The sequence below is a fragment of the Macrobrachium nipponense genome, chromosome 3 (assembly GCF_015104395.2).
Source record: "Macrobrachium nipponense isolate FS-2020 chromosome 3, ASM1510439v2, whole genome shotgun sequence".
Classification (NCBI taxonomy): domain Eukaryota; kingdom Metazoa; phylum Arthropoda; class Malacostraca; order Decapoda; family Palaemonidae; genus Macrobrachium; species Macrobrachium nipponense.
In genome coordinates this window covers 127616502-127630078 of record NC_087202.1, presented here as the reverse complement: position 1 = coordinate 127630078, position 13577 = coordinate 127616502, and positions in this window count along the sequence as shown.

The window sequence follows — 13577 nt, the reverse complement described above, 5'->3', positions numbered from 1 at the left end:
GTGCTAATGAGATTTACAACCGCCCCTCCCTGACACCTGTCAGGTGCGGATTTGTAATCTCGTATGGTCTGTACATTTGTTGGTATTGTCCCCTGCGAGCATATTATGAACTTTAGCCAAAGGAGGTTTGAAGGCCAACCCTTTGCTGACAGCCGCCTGTGGGGGATATGCAGTCTGAAACGGTTGTATGTCCGTCAGTACTGTCTGTACTATATATATTTGTGAATTCTAATACTATGTATCATCCTTTGTTAATGGCTTGGAAATATTTTCGAAACCGGTCAGGACCTACACCACGTCTCTTATTTTTCACCTGTTGGTATGTGACATATATATATATATATATATATATATATATATATATATATATATATATATATATATATATATGTGTGTGTGTGTGTGTGTGTGTGTGTGTGTGTGTGTGTATTGCATGAATTGTCTATGTCCGTTAGTCACATAATTTCATTGATTAAGTTATGTATTTATTTTTAATGGAGAATATTATCAACAAATATTTGATATGGCCATGGGTAACCCTTCATCACCTCTCCTTTCAAACTTATATATGGAATTTTTTGAAAGACAACACCTCCCGAATATCACACTTGTCCCCTTAAAATGGCACAGATATGTAGATGACATCTTAGTAGTCTTACCTGTTGGTATCGATGTAAATGATTTATTGTCTAAATTGAATAATTTAGTGCCATCCATAAAATTCACTGTTGAAATTGAAAATAACAATGTCATCCCTTCCCTAGATGTATTAATACATAGAGAATCTTTCCAATGTAAATTCAGTATTTATAGAAAACCCACAAATAATTTAACATATATACATTTTTATTCTGGCCATCATCTTAATATTAAAATTTAAATTTTTTCTTCTATGTTCCTACGTGCTTTGCGTATCGCGAGTCCACAATATCTTGACCAAGAAATAGAATACATAAAAAAGATAGGAAATGATCTCTGCTACCCACCTCATATAATTGATTTATGTTATCAAAAAGCTCACAAAAAGTTTTATAGTGTTGCTAGTAATGAAAAAGAAATGCCTAAAAATGTACTTAGCTTACCTTACTTTCGTGGATTTGAAACCATAAAATCAATATTTAAATCGTTTAATGTTAATGTAGTGTTCTCTTATAACAATACCATTAAAGATATGCTAATTAAGAATAGTCCCGTAACAAATAACAACATCATTTACAAAATTCCTTATAAGGATTGCCCATCTTTTTACATGGGACAGTCAAGTAAAAATTTATGTGTACGCATTAAGCAGCATATGTATTCAGTTAGAACAGCCCAGACTTCAAATGCACTGTTTATCCATCTGAGTGAAAAATCTCATTGTATTAATTGGGGCGATACCTCTGTAATTGCTGGATCTAATGATTATGTTTCAAGAAATTTACTGGAATCAGCAATTATACAAATGACTAATAAAAACAACCTAAATCTTAGTCTGTGATTGTACCATTTGGACCCGTATATTTATAAAATGTTTATGAAGGACCTTAAAATAAATGAACTACTAATTAATTAGTCCCACATGTATATAGTTATTATTTCTCTCTCTTTTCTCCTCTCTCTATCTCTCTCTCTCTCACTCTCTCTCTCTCTCACTTCTCTCTCTATCTCTCTCTCTCTCTCTCTCTCTCTCTCTCTCTCTCTCTCTCTTGCTCGATATATTTACATCCTTTTTTTCATATTTTAATTAATTCTTTTTTTGGGTGAACATTTTTGTAAATTTCATGGTAATAAGTTGTATATGCCTCCTTGTTTTTTCAAAATGTATTCTTTTCTGGATGAATCATCTGTTGACCACGTGTGTGGTCCTCCAAGGTGTGGCTGCCTAAAAATTCGCTTATCTTGCCCTCAGGTGTTTCCTTGTTTCTGTAGAGTGAAATCGACCTTATTGATATCTTGTAATGTCAGTTTGGATATTAAGCCTACTTTGACTATGTTTTTCCTCTGTACAATCATTTGTGCCTGAGTAAAGGGTCGCACTAGACATAAAGTGCTTGGGTATCTCGCTTTTCATTTTTTCCTTTGTGGCAAAAACCTTTATATTTATATATATATATATATATATATATATAATATATTATATATATATATATATATACATATATATATATTGTTCAAGATTTTAAGCTAGAACCAAGGAAAGAAATAGTCTTTTACCCAAGTTTAATGCATCTATGTTAACAAGTTGCCCTTTACGCTTGGAAAGAACCAATTCTCTCCATTCTCCCTTTTTCTGTTGTAAAAGCTATCTCTTCTCCCATTGGTGCTTGGAATTACCCCCTGCAGAGCAACCACTTCAAAAGGCCTGGAAAGCAGCAGCTCAATCTCAGAAGCACACTAGACCTAGGCCAGGTAAGAGCCTGGCTCCTTACCAGATGCTGCTGCCCCCACGCCACCTCCTAGCCCTGGCTTTCCCATTCTTTGGGAAGCCCCAAGTATATCTTAAAAGTCCATAGTGCTGAGACATCAAGGAGAAGATGACCAGCCTCATTAATAAGGTACTTGTTACGGCCTCTGAGAGAGGTCCACGTCAGGTTCGATATGAAATAAATAAAAAAAAAAAATTGTCAACATCAACAGTTGAAACTGGGGTTACGAATATAGAAAGAAACACTAACACAACAAAGGTTTATTTACAAGCTTACTAACAAAGGTAAATGCAGAATGGTATCTCCTATTTACATAAAAAGATAGAATCTTACACTGCATGAACGGGAGAACAGTGAGGTAATTCAAATACTTGCTGCTTAGTTTAGCGATTCGAAGCGATGACTTCACAAAAGGAGAACGGCGATTCCAGACGTCCTCTTGACTCCGTATTGCAGAAAAGATAGTCTACTCTCGATACTTGAAAGTCAGGAACTCCCCAAAACCTCTAGCAGGACATATTCTTCTTTGAAGTCTTCTCAACGTTGGGATAACTCGGTCGTCCACTCCTGAAGATGACAAGACCAGAATCCAACCAACTCTCGAGCAACTTTTCTTCTGATCCTTCGTCGGTTGCTTTTCTCTTATCTCTCTCGGATGATCTCTGCTGCTGCTGCTCTCTCACTGATAATCTGATCTGTGGCTATTACTGAGGATATCTCTCTGTGACTAACTGGTGATTTCTCTTTTATGATCTCTGCTTTCTCCCACTCTGTCAGTTGTATTTATACAGCACTCTGGGGGCGGAGCCTACGGTGAACGTCACAGGCTCCAGAGATTACTAGAACTTCTTAGAAGACTCTCAACGGAATATTGCATCATATTTCACTGCGTTTCTCCTGCCACTTAGGCGCGTGTTGCGCTCCTCAACACACCCGACGATTCCAGAACAGCTGCGAGCACAGGCGCCTCCAACATGGGTACGAAAGCCTCCTTGCTGCCGAACTTCTCGAAAATGTGCTTTCCTTTCCTTTAACCCTTAAACGCCGAAGCGGTAAAAAAAAAATGTCTCCCGTGTGCCGGAGGTGTTTCAGAGTGAGCGCGGAAGCGGAAAAAATATTTTTTTCAAAAAATCACAGCATGCTTAGTTTTCAAGATTAAGAGTTCATTTTTGGCTCCTTCTTTTGTCTTTGACTGAAGTTTAGTATGCAACCATCAGAAATTAAAAAAAAAAAATCATTATCATATATAAATAATGCGATATATGATAGCGCAAAAACAAAATTTCATATATAATTGTATTCAAATCGCGCTGTGCGCGAAAAGGTTAAAGGTAACAAGTTACTTTTTTTTCGTTGTAATGTACACTAAATTGCGATCATTTTGGTATATAACACATTGTAAAACGATCAAAACAACACAGAACAAATATTATCACAATATGATGCATGAATTCGTAACGCGCAGACGTAAACAAATACTTTTTTAAAAATTCACCATAAATCTAAATATTATTCTAGATACTTCCAATTTGTTTCAAAATAAAGACAAATGATTGAATATTACTATACTGTAAGAATATTAGCTTACAAATGCAGTTTCCAACCATATCTGACGAGTTAAAGTTGACCGAATGTCGAATTTTTATATATATTTTTTTATATGCAATTATTTCAAAAATAAGAAAAGCTACAACCTTCAAATATTTTTCGTTTTATTCTATATGAAATTGCGCACATTTTCATATATAAAACTCTATGAAATGCCTAAGATGAAACGGAGCAAATATTCCGAGAATTGGACGTACGCATTTTGGAGATTTGTGGCGGAGAATCCGCGCGCGGAGGGAAGGAAAGTTTTTTTTTTTAAATTCACCATAAATCTAAATATTGTGCTAGAGACTTCGAATTTGTTTCAAGATGAAGATAAATGACTGTATATTACTAGACTTTAAGAGTTTTAGCTTACAATTGCGTTTTTCGACCATTTCGGTAGAGTCAAACCGAACGAAGTTTTTTTTTCTATTTATCGTGATTTATATGCAAATATTTCAAAAATGAGAAAAGCTACAACCTTCAATTATTTTTAGTTGTATTCTAAATGAAATTGCGCACATTTTCATATATAAAACTTTATGTAACGGCTAATTTAAAATGGTGCAAACATTACCACAATCGCACGTATGATTTTTTCGGAAGAGTTACCGCGCGGACGTAAAGAAAATTTTTTTTTTTCATAAATTCACCATAAATCGAAATATTGTGCTAGAGACTTCCAATTCATTGCAAAATGAAGGTAAATGATTGAATATTACTATAATATAAGTGTTTTAGCTTACAATTGCGTTTTTTGACCATTTCGGTAGAGTCAAAGTTGACCGAAGGTTGAAATTTTTGCACTTATCGTTATTTATATGAAAATATTTCAAAACTGATAAAAGCTACAACCATGGGTTGTTTTTAGTTGTATTGTGCATGAAATTGCGCACATTTCCGTATATAAAACTTTATGTAACGGCAAATTTAAAATGGTGCAAACATTAGGACAATCGCACGAAAAAAATTTATCGGAAGAGTTACCGCACAGACGTAAGGAAAAAGTTTTTTTCATAAATTCACCATAAATCGAAATATTGTGCTAGATACGTCCAATTTGTTGCAAAATTAAGGCAAATGATTGAATATTACTATAATATAAGAGTTTTAGCTTACAATTGCGTTTTTTGACCATTTCGGTAGAGTCAAAGTTGACCAAAGGTTCAAATTTTTGCACTTATCGTTATTTATATGAAAATATTTCAAAACTGATAAAAGCTACAATCATGAATATTTTTTTTTTCTGTATTCTACATAAAAATGCGCACATTTTCATATATAATACTCCATGTAACGGCTAATTTAAAACGGTACAAAAATTATGTCAAAGTGACGAAATAATTTCAGAGATGTGTCACTGATACTTTTTAGTGCAATAAGAAAGAAATTCGCGCTTGCGCGCCTCCGTAACGATTGTAAACAAAACAACGCCTTGATCCGTGAACTCCCAGCATCCCCCAAGGCGCGTGATTCAAAAGTTTTTGGCTGGTAGGCCTATAAGTATTTTTCCGCGAATTTTTAAAAAAACTTTTTTGAGTCGACGTATGGTATGTCCATTCGGCATACGGGAGACATTTTAACTCGACGTTTAATACGTCCATTCGGCGTTTAAGGGTTAACTTCCTTTGCTATGAAGCAATTACCATAACAGTACTGTAAGGGAAATTCCATTTCAGCCAGGGAATTGTGTTTACCTTTGTCTGTATTCCATTTCCTTTTTTCCGAGACGACTTGTGCAGCTTTCAGTCCCGCCCCCCCCCAACCGCCCCATCTGGGCTCAATTCTCTAATTACTCCACTGTGATACTAGTAATATTCCCCTAGTGAATTTAAGCCCCGAAATAGTTTCTGCTGTGTAAATTTCCCAGTCATTTCATTCCCCCCGAGTGGCCTTTGATTGAAAGAAAGTAGTGAGTAACATTTGCCCTCATGTGGCCCCCTGCCCTTTGCCTGTGTCCTCTATTTGCAGACAAACGCTGTGCCTGGCTGTGGTAGGAATTGGAAATCCTTTGAAGCTTGCAATCTTGATCTGTTGTGCAATTCTCTAAACGCTGTGGCTGAGCTGCTCCCGCCACGTGTTTGGGTGGACTGAGAAGCAGTCCCCTTGCCCCTTGTGTTCCTGGACCTCTGTAAATTCATGTAAATATAGTGCTTTCAAACCTAGAGTCCAGCTTTTACGTAAAATTCTTCCCTCCTCAGTAAAACTGCCTTATGCCTGAGAAGTTTAGTTTTTAATTTTTTTCTTTGTTCAAACCCCTCGTCCTCCAGTCAAAGCCTAAATTTTCAATGTAATTGTATTTCTGGGAGGAGACAAGGTGGAATTTTGAATAATATTATTATATATATATATATATATATAATATATATATATATATATATATAATATATTTTTTTTATATATATTTTATATATTCTATATATATATATATATATATATATATATATATATATATATATATATATATATAGATTTATATAATATATATATATAATATATATATATATTTATAATATATATATATATATATATATATATATATATATATATATATATATATATATATATATATATATATAATATATATATTATATATATATATAATATTAGTTGTTTACTTTTATGGTGTGGGGGGTGAAGTATTTGGTTTTCCTTTTAACTATAGTTTGTAAACTATTTTTAGACAATTTTCAAATTAATTTGATTTACATTGGTCATTATTTATACAGACCCTGAGAATGATTCTGCTGAATGCGAAACGCGTCGGTTAGAATAAATTGTAATACTTCACCATGTTTGTTCCCCTGTTTTCCTGCTCCCTGTGCATTATATATATATATATATATATATATATATAATATATATATATATATATAATATATATATATATTATATATATATATATATATATATATATATTAATATATGATATATATATATATATATATATATATATATATATATATATATATATATATATATATATATATATATATTATATAATGCACAGGGAGCAGGAACAGGAACAAACATGGTGAAGTATTACAATTTATTCTAACCGACGCGTTTCGCATTCAGCAGAATCATTCTCAGGGTCTGTATAATAAATAATGACCAATATAAATCAAATTAATTTGAAAATTGTCTAAAAATAGTTTACAAACTATAGTTAAAAGGAAAACCAATACTTCACACACATAAAAGTACACTAACAATTGACAAAACAACACGAGAAATTAAAAGCACATACGTTAATTAAAAGTTCAGACAAAAAAATAAACAAATAAATAAATTAGTAAAATACAGAGTTAAAAAATATTTGAGCTCTGGGGGTAGACCTACCATGGCAAGAGATAAACAAAAACTAAAAGAATGCATATAAAAACGATAGGCTTAAGAAAGATACAATGGGGTGGAGGTGGTTTGGTTGTTCAACTGCGGAACAAGTTGTTTAAGGAAAAGACTGTCGAAGATCAATAGTTCATTTGGGCTGGAGGTTTGACCCACAATAATAAAATCATCATATTTAATGGGAACTTTACATTTTTTACTATGTTCACGTATACTGGACTTTTCGGGATTTGATAGTGAACATCCAGTACGGAAACTAACTCCCTTGTGGCAGTCTATGCGAACCTTCATCATCCTCTTAGAAGAACCCACGTAAGTTCCCAGACTACATCTGGGACAAGAATATTTATATACTATACCAGAGGACATGAGTGGCCATAAACGATCTTTAAATCAAAACAAGGATCCAATTGTTAGTGGATTGACAGGAATAAGTAAGTTTTACCTTTAATGCGCCAAAGTATTTTTGTACGATTCTTGTAAACTCGGCTCTAAAGGAATCATTATGCAATTATGAGAATCGGGCATAAAAAGGAAGTTTTGGAACATTTATTTCATTGGTGCTATTGAAAAACTGTTTATTAGGAACCTTGCAAATAATCCTGTTGACGAGCTTGGTGGTAAAGCAGTTATCGGTAAAATATAATAAAAGAAAGGTAATTTCTTTATGAAAGACATGCCAGTTGGATGTAAGGGAGACGGCTTTATATACAAGAGTAAAAATGGAGTTGGATTTAAAATCATGAAAACAAAAGCTATGAAAATTCTTTCCCAAACCTGTAAGTGTCTTTTTCCTAAAAATTGTAGTTTAAACTGACTGTTTTCACGAAAGACTTCTACATCTAAAAACGGAAGACGGCCGTTCACTTCCCTTTCAAGGGTAAACTATTTAATATTGGGTGATATGAATTAACGAATTTCAAAAATGCATCGCAATCACAATTACGCCTGAAAAGGGTGAAGGTGTCGTCAACGTATTTTTTATAAAATAAAGGGTGGAAGGAAAGAGGGCACTCATCTAAAAAGCGCTCTTCCAGCGAGCACATAAAGATATTGGAAAAGGTAGGACCTAATTCAACTAACTTTATTATTTTGTCAAGCGCCAATGGGAAATGATCTGAATAAAGTTAGTTGAATTATGTGCATCTAATAACGTATTTTCATTCGGGGAATCATTCTACAAGCAAAAATTCGGGTGTAGTATGGGTAGTCCTTTAAGTCCTGTTTTAGCCAATCTGTACATGGAATACTTTGAAACTACAGTAATAAATGCAATAAAACCCAAAAACATGCTGTGGATGAGATACGTGGATGACATCCTAACATTTTGGGATAATAGGTGGGGCAATTTTAATGAATTCCTCTCAAAATTAAACGCATTAGTGCCCAGCATCAAATTTAAAGTTGAATGGGAAGCAGACAACGAAATTCCTTTTCTTGATGTTTTAATAATCAGAGACACGACAGAATACAAATTTACCATATGCAGAAAACCAACGTTCTCGCTTTCATATATTCACTACTTTAGCTATCACGACATTACTATCAAGATAGGTGTAGCTAGCAACCTATTCTTAAGAGCCTTACGAATTTGTTCCCCAGATTTCCTGGAAAAAGAATTTGAACTAATTCGCAAGCAACTTTCGTCTTTAAAGTGTCCTGACCATATAATTGAGAAAGCAATTCACAAAGCAAACGTAATTTTCTACCGACCCCTAAAGACAAGACCAGAGACACACCCAACAATAAAATAAAAATTCCTCACCTGGAGACGATTAAGAGAGTAACCCACACCCTTGGGAAAGCTAACCCTTTTGCATTTACCTACCCAAACACCTTAGCCAAATCCCTGATTAACGTCCAACAAAAGACATTTCCCAAGGACACTGGGGTCTATGAGATCCCATGCCAGGACTGTGACCAATCTTACATCGGAATTACAGGTAAATCACTTCCCCAGAGATTAATACAATACAAACGGTCAGTTACGTATGGACAACAAAACTATTTTCAACCATATAAATGAACATAACCATAGAATAAACTGGAATTTGTCACATGTAATTTATAGCAGCAACTGCCGGTACAAGAGTCAAATGATGGAATCGGCCTTAATAAAAGAGAAGCAGGTAATGAACATCTCAAAAGGGCCGTGGATTTCAGATGTCATCGACGAGGTTTTCATTCAACCAACGCTTAAGAAGATTAAAGGAAGATTATCAGAGGGGGTGACCTAAATTGGCTTACTTGTGGACGGATCTCTTGGTATAAATACCACCTTTTCTGTAAACTTTTCTCATTCATATACCTGAAGAGAGAGACAGCAGTCTCTGAAATATAGTACTTTTCTCTCTATATTTTGGTGTTTTTATGGGCTCCTTTTATTAGATGGAATTCTGTTGTTACAGAACATTTTCACCAGTCCATTATCTATATATATATAATCATATATATATATATATATATAATATATATATCATATATATATATATATATATATATATATATATATATATATATATATATGTATATATGTAATGAGGATATTTCCTCATTATGCATTTGGTAAACGTGTAACTCGAGCGTCAAGGCAAACTAATACACAGCACCCTCTCCTCTCTCTCCTCGCTCTCTCTGCAACTGCCTCTCTCTCTCTCTATGCAACTCCCTATCTCCCTCTCTCCAAGCGACCCCTCTCTCTCTCTCTCTCTCCGACAATCTCTTTCTCTCCATTCTGTCAGGTAATCAAAATGACAGCCAAGTTATATAAAAAATAACCATTTATTTAACAATTGAAAGACAGTAAATCAAGTCTAAATCAAGTCTCACAGACTAACTTAACTCAGTTAACCCCACTATCAAAATGTCTAAACAGTAAATATAGTCACACCAAAATGTCAATTATCCATCTGGGACTCTCTGTCCCCCTTAGACTCTCGGTCCCCCTTTGCCAGAACCGTCTGTTTCAAAGACACGAGAAACACACTCGTAAGTACACACACAAGTTTAACAATCAGAGATTAAAGATTGAATATCCTCACAAAAATGTCAAACAGATAACAAGCCACCCCTTTGGCTAAAGTAATTTAACTCACCCATGCAGCCGGACTATTTAAAGCACTATATTATAAAAAGACTCCCGGTGAAAACCACGGCATCTTGCCTTTCTTCCAAAGACGCCTCTATCAAAATCCCCATAGACTTGGGTATCCACCATTTTTAATAGAAGAGGCGCACATGCACATACGAACACAAAGTTTGTTAGCGCCTCACAATTACTGGCCGCAACCAGTTTCACAAAGGCACTTTGAGAAGCGAGTTCATGAACTGAGTACACTGACTTGTCTAACTATGCAGTTTTATCTCACGCCATCCACAGAAACTATTCGTCAGCTTTCTCGGGTCGTTGCTTCTCCACTGTTCTTCACATTCCATAGGTCACAGCGAACATATTGGCAATATATTATTAATCAAAAACTCTAGGCCTTTCACAGCTCGGCCACTAACCAATGCTAGCCCCCGCCTAGCAAAAATGGTCAACAAAATAGCTTATATAATATAAAACACATTGGCCGGCTCAAAATAAAAAATAAGTAATAACTGCACGTCTCTGGCATTATAAAATAAAGTCTGTTACGCTTTTATCTCCAAATAACACTAGAATTTTCTATCTTCGGATTCTTGAATATCCCTCTTTGCTTGTCTGCAACTAGCTGCACAGACAGTAGCTAACTGTAGGAAGACGGAATGCCTCCCTCATTGTAGAAGACTTCTAACGGCTTCTGTAGATCTCCAAAAGACACGCTGTTGAATTCTGTAGACTCTCGTAATCACCATCGTGGAAACTCTTGTAATCACCACGGACAAAACGACAGCAACCTCTCTGCACGGCTGGTGGACGTCTTGCTAGCGTTGGGAAACGACTTTTTGGTGTGTTAGTATGTCAGTCAAGTCGCTGGTCAATCTAAGAAAATTAACCCAGACATACCACTTCTATCAAACAATGATCTCAAAAGGTCAGAAATACTAACTGAACGTCTCCCAATTAACTCCCTTTAATATGACTACTAAATCATAAGTCATTATCACAACTCTCAAAGAAAAACAAACATCAAGTTCTCCAACTCAATTCTCCAAACTCACACATCAGCACACACACAACTCAGAAATCACAGCAACTCCACGGACTTCTGCACTCACATTTCAAACTCGAATGTTATCATAAGTAAAAAAAAAGAAAAAAATCGTAATGAGCCCAAGGAAAAAAAAAGAATCACGTAACACGCCCGGACCCAAAAAATGTTCTCTCAAGCTCTGATATCTGAACAACCCACAAAATCAGCAAAAATCTCCAATGTTTAACAGCAAAAACCCCTTTACTGCTCATACAATTAATCACAATGACACTTAATGTCAAACTCCCATTTACGTAAATAACAACCCCCGAAAAATTACATCTCCCGATAAATTACATCTCCCGATAAGTTACATCTCCCGATAAAAAGGAAATGCTATTTAAGCTTAATCCCCCAATTATATCTCTCATAGGAAAAGGAAGAAAAATAAAAATAAAAAAAAGATAATCACAAGTAGATTTCCCCAATCACAAAATACATAATACATGTATAATATGCATAACTCCCCGCGTTTTTCCCAAGAAATGCCCCATGTAAAGTTACGGAATTTCTCGACATCGCAACTTTTCATCGACTGGACCTGTCCAGAAAGCAAACTCTTACCCATGCGCTTTCATGAAATGCTATTGTCAACATTTCCAGATATTGCAAAAACTTTGATCATTCACCACTAAAGGAAAAGAGTCAGCACACGGCTCATCACATTGCTTGTCAGCAGAAAAATCCACCTGCGGACGTATGCTCAAACTGCGGCACAAAAATGTCCAGTCAGACATACAAGTTTGGAAACTCATGATTCTATAGAAAAAGGTCTAACTGACACATTTCACAAAATTAACTCCAGGATATGACTAATGTGTTCAAAAATTTGTCTCGAAGACTTGACACAGCCCAATTATATGCCTCCAAAAATAATACACTTGTGAACATAAAAATGCACACATCTCCATAGGACTCGTAATGCAGTAATGCCACTCGCCTCCAAATAGTCACGAAACCAAAGAGAAAGAACCAAAGAAATCTTCTCTTGGCTCGAGAAAACAAAACTCCGTAACCACAAAAAAGGGTCACCCGCCAAAGATTAATTCCATCTCCATATATAATTATGCGACACCATATTAATAAGAGGACCACTTTGGTGAAAAAAATATTTCCTCCATTTGGTTAATAACCAACCCCATATATTTCTCTCTTATTTCTCCGATAGCCATATGTTAATAAAAAAAAAAACACCACTCCAGGAATAGAGAATAATCACCTCTATTTCGGCAAATACAAAATATTTACCTCTATTTCCCCAATACTCCATGTGGAATAAAACAAGCTCCAAAAAATATATCTCCAAAAAGGAATATCAAAAAAATGAAATCCTATCTCCAAAAAAAAATGTGCACTCAAAGCATCTAGCTCACCCACTCACAAATATTGCCCCATAATCTCCAAATATGTGTCTCCATTTGCAACAAAGATGGCTGCAAAATAATTGAACTAAACATAGCTCTCATCACCATTGGTAAATATCAAAATAGCCAAAAATATATCTCCAATATATTATATCTCAAATTATAACTCCAAAATAATATACCTCAATTATAACTCCAAATAATATATCTAAATTCTCCAGGGAATAACTGAATGTTATAGTCAAAAACTATAAAACTCTCTCCGTTTAGCATAATTGCTAAAAAGGGCAAAAACTCGGCAAATAAAAACTGTCTAGGAAATTCTAGAAAAAATCACCAATGTGCCACAACTCATTATAACAGAACTCCAAATTCACAGTGTCTAAGCCAAGACTTCTCCATATGCACTACGACATAGGCCACTAGAGACTTAGCTAAGTTCCTATCTCTCACAAAGTTGTCACAAATACAACAAATGTATTGTGCAAGAAAACTCACAATTTCTGGAACACAAATATCCAGAGAAAAAAAATGTAGTGCCATTACGTATGCATTCAAAACTATTAAAAAAATTCTCCCGTAAATCTCTCTACAGCATCAAATAGCTGAAACACAAACACGTTCTCGAACAATGACTCTAAGTCACGAACTGAGATATTAAAAAATATTCACACCAACTGGAGAGAAAA